The 12,559-nt window shown below is 40.8% G+C and overlaps 1 protein-coding gene across 2 annotated transcripts in view; it reads right to left on the reverse strand.

Annotated features, from left to right (window-relative positions):
* The window catches only part of LOC139464606 (zinc finger CCCH domain-containing protein 10-like), a 188,988-nt gene that overhangs the window by 39,575 nt on the left and 136,854 nt on the right, over window positions 1–12,559 (reverse strand). The window contains exon 4 of one of the 2 annotated variants that reach the window (XR_011653121.1): window positions 3,675–4,214. The exons of the other annotated variant lie outside the window; for it this stretch is intronic. The gene's annotated coding sequence lies outside the window, so the exon portion shown is untranslated. Of the gene's footprint in view, window positions 1–3,674; window positions 4,215–12,559 lie in introns of those variants that run through there. 2 annotated transcript variants of the gene reach the window in all.

Here is a 12,559-nt window from a genome sequence, read left to right on the forward strand (position 1 = left end):
TCTGTACAAGGTTCCATCTATGTTATACAGAGTTCCGCTCGTTGATACAAGGCTACATCTATGTTATAAAGAGCTCCACTCGTTGATACAAGTATCCATGCTATACACAATGTGTCTTGGTGTTCCGTGTGTACTGAGTGAAACTGTCACATGCTATACACAATGTGTCTTGGTGTTCCGTGTGTACTGAGTGAAACTGTCACATGCTATACACAATGTGTCTTGGTGTTCCGTGGGTACTGAGTGAAACTGTCACATGCTATACACAATGTGTCTTGGTGTTCCGTGTGTACTGAGTGAAACTGTCACATGCCAAACACATTGTGTCTTGGTGTTCCGTGTGTACTGAGTGAAACTGTCACATGCTATACACAATGTGTCTTGGTGTTCCGTGGGTACTGAGTGAAACTGTCACATGCTATACACAATGTGTCTTGGTGTTCCGTGTGTACTGAGTGAAACTGTCAAATGCTATACACAATGTGTCTTGGTGTTCCGTGTGTACTGAGTGAAACTGTCACATGCTATACACAATGTGTCTTGGTGTTCCGTGTGTACTGAGTGAAACTGTCACATGCTATACACAATGTGTCTTGGTGTTCCGTGTGTACTGAGTGAAACTGTCACATGCTATACACAATGTGTCTTGGTGTTCCGTGGGTACTGAGTGAAACTGTCACATGCTATACACAATGTGTCTTGGTGTTCCGTGTGTACTGAGTGAAACTGTCACATGCTATACACAATGTGTCTTGGTGTTCTGTGTGTACTGAGTGAAACTGCTACACACTTTTTTCCCTTTACTATAATAAGTTATTTTAATTTTGGCTAAACTTGATGATAATCGCCAGCAGCTAGAGGGATGGTGTAAATCCTGCTGGAGAACCAAGCAGGTAGCAGAAGCGCCGTAAGTCCCCACGGTCCCTAGTATGGTGGCCTCACTTTGGTTGCTGGCGATCCCGCTTTTATACTCTGTTTTTATTTAACGTGATATCTTTTTATGGTTCCATTCTAGTTTTCAAATATAGATCAGTGACAATGTAGTTGCTTTACTGTCCTTCGTCGACAGATTTTATAATCAAAATGTATGTATTATTATTGTATAATTTGATTTAGTCACGATAAGGCTGAAATATTGCCGATGTGACTATAAATATTCACTCTCACTCCTTTGCCTTTACAACTGATGGATGTCTCTATAGGGCACTATTGACAACCAGACTGGTCACCAAGACATCACAAGACCACATACATTGCTAGGCAAATCATAATTTGAAACTTTGAATTTGTTTGAATTTTATATTCTGAAACAAAACTTTCAGAAAACCAATGGGTCTACCTTCAGTAAAGAGAACACAATGTACTCTAAAACTTCAAAGAGAGGATATTTAAGTTTTGACTTTCTAAATTATGATACATAAGAAGTACGATCAGATTAAACACTTGTCTGTCAGTCTAGAAAAAAGCTGATTTCTTATTCTTCATACAATTCCAATAAACATGTCACTTGAATTCTATTTGAGCAAATGTTTGATAAAACATTACCACATTTGACACATCTAGTCACTATAATGATTTAATGCTCCCAGTCACAGAAGCAGGTACGAATTTAATTTCTTGAGATAAAGAAATATGAAGTATTTATGAAACACAGCATGCAATTTTCATATCTGCAAAATTATGAATCAAATTATTAGTTACCATAAAGTTCTTTTACATGGGACCTGTCATAATTGTTTATGACACTTTGACCAAAAGTTAATACCTTCTCTCCTTACACTAGCTCTAATCTCCACAAGCAGGCCATTTGCCCACTGTGGGTGAAGAACATGTTATTTACACGCTATTTACCTGCTAGTGATGTGCATGCAATACATCCATTGGATATCAGCTCAAACCATAAATAGCAGATAAAGTCAAAAATGTCTTTGTTAGGCTAGGAAAGCCATGTTTTTCCTTCTGTAATGGTTTGACTGAGTTGGAGCCAGATTCCAATAACAGTACATTTGCATTATGATGAGAACTCAAGCATCATAGAATGGAGTGTGATTTAAATAAAGGAAATGTTAATCATTTAAGGTATAAACGTGGCCCAGATTGAGGATAGCTTATCTGGTAGTCTTTGATGTCTAAATGAGGTATAAATGTGTTTGGAAACAACATCGCAGAAAATATATGGGCATTTACAAATTGATCATTTTCTGTCCTAGGACATTTCTTGCAGACAGCATGGTCATAATGACTTGAAGAGGCTTCAAAGGGGCTTCTTACCGCCTTTTAATATGCATGCCAGATTTAAACTCTGATCATGCAGATAGTCTTAAAATGTGTTCAGATTTCGTTTGTCTTCTCATTATGTAATATTAATTAAATTAAATCAAAAACTATTTAGACTTTGTGAAAAGTTGAGAACAGGTTTACTTCTAAGCCTCAGCATCTCTAACCCCATTCCTTTTTTAATATTCTAGTTTTTTAATAATTTTCTACAAGTATGTAACTTCAGATGTCTTAGCAATGTTTCCAACAAATCTTTATAGACATTTTCATGACAGGGTGTTATTTTCATAACAGTTCTGGGTGGAACAAAACCTTGACACCAGAAAGTTCATCAAGACAAATTAATTACTATATATCACCGTCTATAGCACGACCCTATATATATGGCGACCTCCCTGTAAAAACCTTCAAAATCGATGCTTATGAAAGTTGTTTTGTCTTTCGATGTCTTTTCCATGATGCCTTTTCTTGTATAATGCTAGCACACTGTGTACTGACACGGTAAGACACCAAACTGGTGCCTGTAAAATAAAGTTCATTTCAGAATAATTACATAAGAACATATTTAAGTTACCAGCCATTTATTCATGCATTCACAGACTTATCAAATTAGTTGATAAATATCACACAGCTTTACATTGTCAGACCCAAATCATATATCAGCCTCTGTGAATCCATTAAACTCCAAGTTGGAGTCTTTGGCAAACAGGGGGCACGGGTGGCCCAGTCGTCTATTCGCTGTGCAGAGTTTCGTCCCTTGGGCACGCAAGAAACCTATGATTGAGGGTTCGAATCCCGGTTCACCCCGATTATGTTTCTAGGTTTGTCAGCATCATACCCGTGCTCGTGGGTTTCACCGAAGTGGTAAACGTCTGAGACCTGCGTCACTTGGATCTTTCCGCCGTGACATAACTGGAATAATGTTAAAAGCGACGTTAAACCCAACTCACTCAATCAATCACTTTGGCAAACAGAATTCCCCATGCTGCCTTATCCGTGCTGTCATCAACAAAGTTGTCGAGTTCATCTTCGTAGCATCTGGAATGTCAGCGACAGCACATGCATCCTCGGAACCTTCACCTTTAGACGCAATGCCGCACTTCAAGCTACGCTGTACCCCGTCCTCTAGTATGCCTTCCCATGCTGCCTTCACCCATCTGGCAACATACGGTAGGGGGGACTTTCTTTGGTTTTTGTCTTTGGTGTATTGTTCCATTCACTCCGGTGGCCTTGAACGGTTCTTTTAGACAGACGTCTAATGGCTGCAGTAGGGATGTGCAGCCACCAGGATCACTGCCTGCTGTATCTTGCTGTCTGCCAACTTCTTCACAGCTTCGCACAAATGTGCCTGTAACATGTCAAACGCAAGCATGGACTTACAACCCCTTGCACCTCCAGGTCTCTTCATCCATCACATGGCAATCCACTTGTCCACTCTTTCTTTACTTCACTGACGAACGTCTCCTGTCACATGGTCTTCCATTTGAAGATAATTATATAGGTGTCAGTTTAGTTCCATCTTCCATACATGTTTGCACCACAGTGAAGTGTCGTTTCTCCACTCCACATGTGCCAACCCACGTTGTGGAAGTCCCCTTGGTGTCGACACTGTGGAAGTCCCCTTGGTGTCGACTGTCCTAGTCCCTGGTATGTGAAAAGTTGAGAGGGTTTCATGTTCCCAGTCTTGCTTCTTTCATTCAGGCAGCACAAACTGGTGAAAAGAGTTGAGCTTTGTTTCAACCTCTGCTGGAAGATTATGCATGATGTGGGTCTTCTTCCTCAATACCGGGTTGTGTCTGATGTTTCAGGAAACGCAAACACCCGTTTCCAGATGCTTTAATTGACTTCGGGTGATCAGGTCCCTTTTCGTCCTGTGAATGTGGTCAAATCACCATAAGTGTGACGATACTTGCACACTGTCGCAACTCACTTACGCACTGAAAAAAATAAAATTTCTGGTAAAGACTACGAGGAGACTGAACTAGTGAATTTGTTGACAAAATGGCTTGGAAAGAAGACTGTTTAGGAACACAAAGGACAAGTAATGATACCAGGGATTCCTCTGGCATTGCAAACAATGTTCTCTTGGCAGGCCAATTGGGGGAAATGATTTTGTTCAAAATTTGGATTTAAAGTCTTAATTACCATGTAAAGGAGAGTAGAATTGGTATATATCACTCACTCACCCAGCCACCCAGCCACTCACTCACTCACTCACTCACTCACTCACTCACTCACTCACTCACTCACTCACTCACTCACTCACTCACTCACTCACTCACTCACTCACTCACTCACTCACTCACTCACTCACTCGGGACCCAGGACACTATTATAACACGAAAGTGATGCAATGGCAGACATTCCACCGGATAAAGGATAACTCATCATAAAACCACTGGAATGCCTTTTGAAGCTTGTTTGTGTTAACGGATAACTGCTGAATCTCAATATCCCCCTGCCGGATATCCTCATGGTGTAAACAATCCTGGATCAGAGATATTGGCACACATGGACTGGAAGAGTGAAGTATGTTCAGCCATGTGTTGCATCATGGCCACAGACTCGGAGGAACAATACCAAGCTGCTTTGTTGCAAACATGTGGAACAATGTTTTTAAATCATCAGGAAGTATGACAGACTAATATGATGTGCACATTTCTGTTAAACTTGATCTCGCTTTTCAAAATTTTTGACGATTTTGAGGATATTTGGTTCCTTAAAAACATGCCTTACAGTTGCCGCCAGCAGCAAATATTCACAAACTATGTGCACAATGTTTTCATTTCAGCAAGTTGATTATAGGATTAACATTGTTCAAAATAGATTTTCTTTTATTTCCTTGTTCATGCATTTCAGTGAGAAAACATTGATTGGCAGGTGTCATAGAAATAAATTTAAACAAATTATACGATATAGTGCCATATGTGGAGTGTTGGTTGAATTATTGTAACCTACTTTTCTGCAGCTTTACATTTTCTACACATTCCTTTCTATGTACGTTGTAAGTTTGCATATGGAGGAAGAAAATATTATGTCTTTATATTTCTTTTCATTCCAATATTCACATATACTGATTGCTATGGTCATTTAGGTGAGTGAATCAGTGGGTGAGTTCGGTTTAACATTTTTCAGAAGAGTGTTTCAGATATAACGTGGCGTGACTGCTTAATGGGGGAGGACGACCTGAAGTAATGCAGATATGAGACGTTTACCACTTTGGTGAAACCGAAAAGCACAGGTGTGGTTCCGACAAACCTAGAAACCCACGATCTATGGTTTCTGGCCGATTAAGGAATGCAACTCTGCACAGAGACTCGTGGTGGGCCATTTATGCTTTCTGGCCAGTGAAGCAATATGGAAGCTCATTAGATAAGAATACATTGTTCATTATTTCACAAGAAGATGACATTCTTCATCATCATCACCTCATAGGGCCTTTACGCGGGATTGCGACCTTTGTGCCTCCCGTGCGCCGCTATAACATTTGGCAGGTCGTCGTTGGAGGCTCAAAGGAGGCAGAATGGTTGCGTAGGTTGTTCCAAGGTGGTACACAGGAGGGTCAGACATCGCCATGAACGCCATGGTCGTCGAGGAGGCTGGTTGCTGAAAGGTAGCCCAAAGGAGGCAGAAGGGAGGTAAAAGCATTGCCGTTGTTGCAGAATGAAGGCACAGTGGTCGCCCAGTAATCGCCAGGTTATAGATGCGTTCTGCTGAAATATTTTCCCGTCAATCTCGGCGATGCTTCCACCTCCCTTGTGCATTGAATAATGACTGTGGCGACCGCCGTGCCTCCATTCGGCGACCACGACAACCCTTGAGACACCATGACAAAGCTTCTGCCTCATTTGAGCTACCTGTAGTGCCTCCTCAGCCTGCCTATAAAAAGAGGGCATGTACCTTCAGTGTTTCATTGTGGTTGCAGACGCTGAACGACTGCTGGAGCAGTTACATAGAAACACGATTTTCTTGGTTTAGGCGACCATTGAGGGTCCTAGCCAGTTTTTGATCGCTCAAAGGTGGCACAAAGGTCGCAGCCCTGTGTAGAGGGGCCTTTACCACTAAGAAAACTGCAACTCTCATACTGTATCACAGGCTTATGGCATTCGCTAAGATGACAGACAGAATAGGACCTTTAATGATAAGTTGACTTGACTGAAGTTTCTTTGTAGGTTTAATCAGTTAAAATATTAAAATTTCTTGCAGACTGAACTACCAGACATTAAATTGTTTGATTCCTCACTTACTTGTCCTTAAACTGCAACACATCATTGTCAATATCTATGAATATACATGTGTGAGTGAAGATGTTTGTAGTAACCATAGGCTGTGCTGTGGGTGTTGAAATACACACTTAACCTGACATTTCGTGATGGGGTATATATCATGTAAATAACATGACATACACTTGTCTGTGTCTTGAAACAAGTTCCAGTCCTCTTGTACATGTGCAATTCATTTCGTAAGCCTACTCTCAGTGTTAGAACATGTGGCTCTGACCAACATAAATGTCAAATTTACTATCTGCCAAATGCCACCAGCCTCTGGCCATAAGTGTACTGCTCGGGGAAAATGACAAAAGTTATGGACCGAAATGAATATAAAATCGATTCAGATGAGAAGAAGTTGTTATGAAATGTATGGCCCTGTTGTGTGTGAATGCTACATTGGCTTATAATTTGACTGAAGTTTTTTTGTCGCTTCAAGTATGACGACAAATTCAACCGTTCATGGCAACTTAAATGCTTCAAACGTTTACATACATGACGATGTAGCTGTCAAGGTCAGTTTTATGTTTAAAAGGGATTTGTATGGAGTGGAAGGTAATGTTTTCTAATGCAGACAAAAAAAACCTTGAAAAACACATGTCACTGAAGTCAAGGTATTCGCACATAAATATTTTGCACCGTATTGGCCGTAGGGACTGGTCTTTTATTTGAGGTGGGGTGGTCTGGTGGCGGCTGGGCGGCTGGGCGAGGGCGGGGGCAGATGCCACTTCCCAATCCTAAAGTTTTAACATTTTGACCAGTTATCATTGTGGGCCCTTATGGTGTATTTAAACAGTAATGGCCACGTATTGTCTTCAGATAACACCCGTTTTTGTGCAGGTGAATCGATCAAAATCATGTGCACAGCACTATAGTGGAAAAAGTGATTTTTCACGTGCAACTGGTCACGTGGCCATAATACCGTACGTGTTTTCAGCCATACTTGTTAGCAGTCATTAAAAAAAAAACACACACACACAAGAAAACAAAAGTCTTTACGGCCATTTGTCATGCCACGCCTTTCAAATGTGCAACGTGAACGTGTCATCGGCATGTTGCAGACGGGAACGTCCGTAGCTGAAGTCGCAAGGACGATGGGTTGTAGTCGACGGACTGTTTATTATTTACAGACGCGTCTACAGCAAACAGCAAACGGGTACCGCAGCTGATCGCCCTCGGCCAGGTCGACCACGTGTGACGTTACATGCAGAGGATCGTCAGATTGTTTTACGTCACCTCCGTAACCGATTTTTAACGGCTACATCAACCAGAAATGAACTGATTAGGGGTAGACTGAGTGCGCAAACTGTTCGAAACCGTGTGAGAACTGCGGGCCGATTCTGACACAATTACACAGACGTCAATGTCTATAGTGGGCACAGCGACACTTACGATGGACGATGGAGGAATTGGAATCAAGTCGTCTTCAGTGATGAATCCCGATTTAATCTTCGATTTGCTGATGGTAGGGCGAGGGTGTGGAGGCGCCGTCATGAATGTTACGCCCAATGCTGTGTACAGGAAGTTGACAGATTTCGAGGCGGAAGTGTCATGATGTGGGGTGCTTTCTGTGGCAAAGCACGTTCCAGGCTTCTTGTCATCCGTAGCAACCTCAACGCTGCTGCTTACCCCGACCAGGTACTGGCACCAGAACTTCTGCCTTTTATGCCAGCACATGGGCCCGGTTTGATCTTCCAACACGACAATGCCAGACCCCTCACAGCAATTGTGACAAGGAATTTCCTTCAGAATGCGGGAGTCAACGTCATTGACTGGCCGTCAAGGTCTCCCGACCTCAATCCCATAGAACACGTCTAGATTGCTCTTGGCAGAAGGCTGCGCACTCTCCTGAACCAACCACAGAATTTGCAAGATCTTGGCACCATTTTTGCGTCGTCTTCCCAATCATGTGTTCACAAGCATCACAAGGTCCATGCGGAGGCGTTGTGTGGCAGTTGTCAACGCATATGGTGGCCATACACGCTACTGAACTTGTGTGCCATCAGATTCTCGTGCTTTGGACTTATGATTTAAACTGTTGATGTTATTACCGAATATCGTAGGTGCTTGGAACAAATTATGGTTACCATCGTTAATTAAAATCCTTCTTTGGACATTAATGATTAAAAATTACCTTCTCTTATACATTTGTCCGTTGTATATCATATATGGGATTACTTTTAAATATGTGAATTTTTTAATTTGACTCAGTATATGTGTATTATTTTGTGACCCTACCCAAGAGACTGTCAAAAGTTTTGGTTACCCTCCCCTATAGTAAATGACTGGTCCCTTGAATTTGCAGTTTACATTGCACAATTGTAAGATTTGGATATTGGATTGGGGCCAGATTAGATCGCTGATACCCCATGCTTGTCACTGGAATCAGCGTTGCAAAAATTGGTCTTGAACATTTAGGAGCCTAGGCGATGATTGGTTGATTGGAAACGTCATCTGACACAACTTTCTATGACCTTCTGTGACCTTAGATCGTCATGTAGACGTATCATATCAGAGTAAAAGAGTGGAGGTGAAATGGGGTTTTAGGTCGTGTCCAAGATTATTGCACTGCGTGCGTGCGTGTTTTCGTGCGTGCGTGTTTGTGTGTGTAAGTGGCTGCTTGTACTAGTCTGGACTGATGCCGATTTATAGTGCTAGCCCACTGAGATACCATGCCACAGTTTAACATGAATACCCCACTCAGACACAGTATACTGACTCCGAGCCGACCAGTCCTTATTTTAGTCCATTTATGCCGAGCACCAGACAGGGTAACAATAAGTACCATCTTTTTACAAAGTCTGTTGGTAAGACGCGGCCGGGGATCTAATCCCGGACTTTCCATACTCTGGACAGACGCTCTACCATAAGACCACGGAGGCAGTCCCGAGTAAACGATCTGATTTGAATAACATAGGTCTACATGTACACAAGGTACTTGATCACATACAGTGTGACAACCCAGGCAGACAGATGGGCACGTAAGGCACAACTTTCCTTCACCTTGGTTCTGAAACTGCTGATCCTAAATAAATGAATAATTGGAAAAGCACTGCGGTTTCAATACTGATGATTGTGAAGTCTTACGTCTTGACCCTCTCCCAAAATTAAAAAAACAATATGAAGTACAAATATACCAACAAAACACCTTTTTCCACAATGACCAATGCCAGGCATGAAACGGAGGGGACTCTGTGCTTAGCTTATAAGAATGTTTATTAATACACAATGTATGCTTGTATGATTGATAAGGGTGCACTTTTGATGACAATATATTTATTCATATTTGTCCCAACCTACTGATAACAGAAGAACACCCTGAACATTCTCCTTATTTTCTCAATCCTAATGACCAGACTCTTTCCAAACCAATAAGGTAAACCAAACCAAAAATCATTATCACACTAGCTGAAACAACTGAAAATATGAATTTTATTTTGCAGCAACTCCTTGTAAACATGTGCACCAACCACAGAAACATATGCACCAACCACAGAAACATGTGCACCAACCACAGAAACATGTGCACCAACCACAGACACATGTGCACCAAATTAAATAACAAATGAATAACCTATGAACCATGTATGTTTCCCTGTCTTGGTTACAGTATAGATGCTGCCCTCACTAACTAATTTGGGTAATACGCTAAAGAAATTGGTTCATGGATCTGCCGAAGCTACAAAATGAAGTTTTGAGAAAACAAACACAACTTCACAAGTGGCAACATATTAAAAACATTTTCCATTAACCAAATGAAACCTGACATGCTATTATTACTTTTGTATAAATTAGGATTTTTGACCAAAAAATCTGTAAACCTTGTCTCATGAAGTATTTATACCAAAAAAGCAGTTGATAGATAATACTATCTGGGTTTTTGACCAGCAATGTGTGCATCTGTGGCACACAGTCAACGCATGCAGAGTTCACAGCTGATGTGTGAAGTGCAATGATGAAAAAATTAAGTCACTGAGCTGTTTCAGGAAGCCTTTTTTCAATAGTCAGGCCACACTTGTTGTACTTGCTTTATAGACGTTTTACAGGAAAATACTTGTCGGGAGGTGAAAAAAATAGTACTTCAATCTTTTTTTCAGTTTTCTGCTCCACTACTAGTTGGCTGGTATAAACAGAATGGTTACATGTGGGGGGAGAGCCTGCACCACAACTGTTACTTTAGCAATGCAAACCTGACAAATCAAGCATGGAATACTGTTGTGCATCTATCCTTCCTATCAATTTCAAGGAAAACAACAAAACTTTATTTTGATTCCCATGTTTAACATGTGTCAACTTCAGTGGGCCCTTGTTTAGAAAATACATTTTAGAAGCAATGTGCTATCATCTTATCGGAAGGGTGAAGGAAAGAGCAAATTCTGAATTTGTTTTTTTCCATTTTAACAAAAGTTACAGTCGACAGATCCGAAAAACGAGTAAAAGAAGTGTGGCTGGCAGTAAGGCTGTACTTCAGTCTTGACAGGACGAGCAGTGTTTGGGCACTCCAGTAACGTAAATATGTCAACTACCTACCATCAACCAGGACATAGTGATGACAAATAAAAACTCAATTATATCTTTCAGAAACTTGCCCATGCTTCCCGTGTGCATATGCGCCTGCAACCAGTTCTTTAGAATTATATGAATATTTCAAACAAGTTATTGGACATTCTTTGTTGCCTAAATCTTGCGAACAGCTGTCATGGAGTAGAAAGAAAGAATCTCAATGCCTTCAGGAATAGTGTGGGATGAATTCTGTGGAGCACTTAGGCAGTTAATTGGATTAAGGTCTGTTGAAAAAGCACCCCCATCTTTCAGAGAATGGTTTTCTTTAAGGAGCTAAATGAGTTCATTTTCTGCAGATTACAAGCATATCTGGTAAGATCAAACATCCGATTACTTACTAGCCGCGTATCTAGTAAGATCAAACATCAGATGACCACCCTATATCTAGTAAGATCAAACATCAGATGACAGCCGCGTATCTAGTAAGATCAAACATCAGATGACAGACACATATCTGGTAAAATCAAACATCAGATGACAGTCACACATCTAGTAAGGTCAAACATCAGATGACAGACACATATCTGGTAAGATCAAACATCAGATGACAGCCACATATCTGGTAAGATCAAACATCAGGTGACAGCCACATATCTAGTAACGTCAAACATCAGTTGACAGCCACATATCTAGAAAGATCAAACATCAGATGACAGCCACATATCTAGTAAGATCAAGCATCAGATGACAGCCACATATCTAGTAAGATCAAACATCAGATGACAGCCACATATCTAGTAAGATCAAACATCAGATGACAGCCACATATCTAGTAAGATCAAACATCAGATGACAGCCACATATCTAGTAAGATCAAACATCAGATGACAGCCACATATCTAGTAAGATCAAACATCAGATGACAGCCACATATCTAGTAAGATCAAACATCAGATGACAGCCACATATCTAGTAAGATCAAACATCAGATGACAGCCACATATCTAGTAAGATCAAACATCAGATGACAGCCACATATCTAGTAAGATCAAGCATCATATGACAGCCACATACCTGGTAAGTTCAAACATCATAATGCCAATAGTTTCTTCTGTTTGAACACTAATCGGATATTCACCAGAATTTTTTTTAAGCAACCCTTACTACATATTTCCATATATTATAACTGTTTTAAAAATGATATCCAGTATTATTTTTCTGACATAACACAGTTGTTTTTGTGTACAAAATGACATTCTCATATTGAAAATGAAAGGGAAAAGGGTGAATGATGAAAGTTCCCGCGGTAGTTCCAGTAGTGATGTGACCACCCTATTAGTCGCTCCCTCTGCTGATCTCTACATCATGTGATGAGACTCGGTCCTTGTGATCACCTGCAGAAACATCTGGCCTGCTTGTACCAATACTTCACCTGATAACAGTTGTACCTCAGACATTATCAACATTGGAGTAATGTCATATGTAAATATGTTAAAAGTACATGGAAGATT

Source organism: Haliotis cracherodii, unplaced genomic scaffold (assembly GCF_022045235.1).
Source record: "Haliotis cracherodii isolate W230 unplaced genomic scaffold, xgHalCrac1.p SCAF_17, whole genome shotgun sequence".
Classification (NCBI taxonomy): Eukaryota; Metazoa; Mollusca; class Gastropoda; order Lepetellida; family Haliotidae; genus Haliotis; species Haliotis cracherodii.